Here is a 2,309-nt window from a genome sequence, read left to right as displayed (position 1 = left end):
TTATATAACATTGTTTCAAAGAGTAGTACAATGTTTATAAACAGTGATGATAATATCTCGGTCCCTTAACAGGAACTAAAAAATGTAACATTGTTTCAAGGAGTGCAATGTTTATAAACCATAATGATACACTCTTTGCCTCTAATATATGGTAAGAACAACAAATGTAACATTGTTTCAAGCGGGAAGATGTTTATAAACAGCCTACCCTCACTATCCTAGGCCTCTAATATCTCAGTCTGAGTCCTGCTTCCTGACGTCTGCCTGACTTCAAAGTGCATCTTCCCCCAACCTGCTATTATTCAAAGGGAAACTTTTGTTACAACAGGCAAAGAAAAGTTGGCAGTATATATTCTCTGATGACCTCAGTTCTATAGAAGAGGAAGGGAAACCAGCTGTGAAAATAGCTCCACTCTATGTTACAGCATAATAAAAACGATCCAGTCCCCTCCATGGACTCACCTTCTACCCAGTCCCCTCCATGGACTCACCTTCTACCCAGTCCCCTCCATGGGCTCACCTTCTACCCAGTCCCCTCCATGGACTCACCTTCTACCCAGTCCCCTCCATGGGCTCACCTTCTACCCAGTCCCCTCCATGGACTCACCTTCTACCCAGTCCCCTCCATGGACTCACCTTCTACCCAGTCCCCTCCATGGACTCACCTTCTACCCAGTCCCCTCCATGGGCTCACCTTCTACCCAGTCCCCTCCATGCACCCACCTTCTACCCAGTCCCCTCCACGGACTCACCTTCTACCCAGTCCCCTCCATGGACTCACCTTCCACCCAGTCCCCTCTATGGACTCACCTTCCACCCAGTCCCCTCCATGGACTCACCTTCTACCCAGTCCCCTCCATGGACTCACCGTCTACCCAGTCCCCTCCATGGACTCACCTTCTACCCAGTCCCCTCCATGGACTCACCTTCTACCCAGTCCCCTCCATGGACTCACCTTCTACCCAGTCCCCTCCATGGACTCTTCTACCCCCTTATGCTATCCTTTACCCATAATAATGTCTTGGGACTTGTTCCTTCCACCCCCACCCCCTCATAATCATTTCTTAATTACTTTGGTAATGCTAAAATGTATTTGGTCTTGCCAATAACGTTTATTTAGAGGGTTAGTTCACTTTTGCAGAAATAGTGAAAAGGTGACATTATCCACTGTCCTAGTGACACCGTCCACTGCTCTACTGACACTATCCACTGTCCTACTGACACCATCCACTGCTCTACTGACACCGTCCACTGTCCTACTGACACCGTCCACTGCTCTACTGAGACCGTCCTCTCCTCTTCTGACACTATCCACTGCTCTACTGACACTATCCACTGTCCTACTGACACCATTCACTTTTCTACTGACACTGTCCACTGTCCTACTGACACCATCCACTGCTCTACTGACACGGTCCACTGTCCTACTGACAACGTCCACTGCTCTACTGACACCGTCCACTGCTCTACTGACACCTTCTACTGTCCTACTGACACGGTCCACTGCTCTACTGACACCGTCCACTGCCCTACTGACACCGTCCACTGCTCTACTGACACCGTCCACTGCCCTACTGACACCGTCCACTGCTCTACTGACACCGTCCACTGCTCTACTGACACCGTCCTCTGCTCTACTGACACCGTCCACTGCTCTACTGACACCATCCACTGCTCTACTGACACCTTCCACTGCCCTACTGACACGGTCCACTGCTCTACTGACACGGTCCACTGTCCTACTGACACCATTCACTGCTCTACTGACACCATCCACTGCTCTACTGACATCATCCACTGCCATACTTACACCGTCCACTGCTCTACTTACACAGTCTACTGCCCTACTGACACCATCCACTGCCCTACTGACACCATCCACTGTCCTACTGACACCATCCACTGTCCTACTGACACTGTCCACTGCTCTACTGACACCATCCACTGTCCTACTAAAGCCCCATACACACTATCAGATTGTCTGCTGATTTTTTCCTTCAGGTTTACCAAAACCATGTAGTAGAAGGGCCTGCCTGATTGCATACACATTGAAACCCCTAAGGTTTCACCTCATATTATATGGTTTTGGTAAATCTGATGGAAAAAATCAGCAGACAATCTGATAGTGTGTATGGGGCTTGACACTGTCCACTGCTCTACTGACACTGTCCACTGCTCTACTGACACTATTCACTGTCCTACTGACACTATTCACTGTCCTACTGACACCGTCCACTGCTCTACTGACACCGTCCACTGTCCTACTGACACTGTCCACTGCTCTACTGACACCATCCACTGCTCTATTG

Source organism: Lithobates pipiens, unplaced genomic scaffold, assembly GCF_037356315.1.
Source record: "Lithobates pipiens isolate NorthernLeopardFrog02 unplaced genomic scaffold, aLitPip1_a1.2 Scaffold_30, whole genome shotgun sequence".
NCBI classification, from domain to species: Eukaryota; Metazoa; Chordata; class Amphibia; order Anura; family Ranidae; genus Lithobates; species Lithobates pipiens.
Note: the sequence above shows the minus strand (reverse complement) of the source record.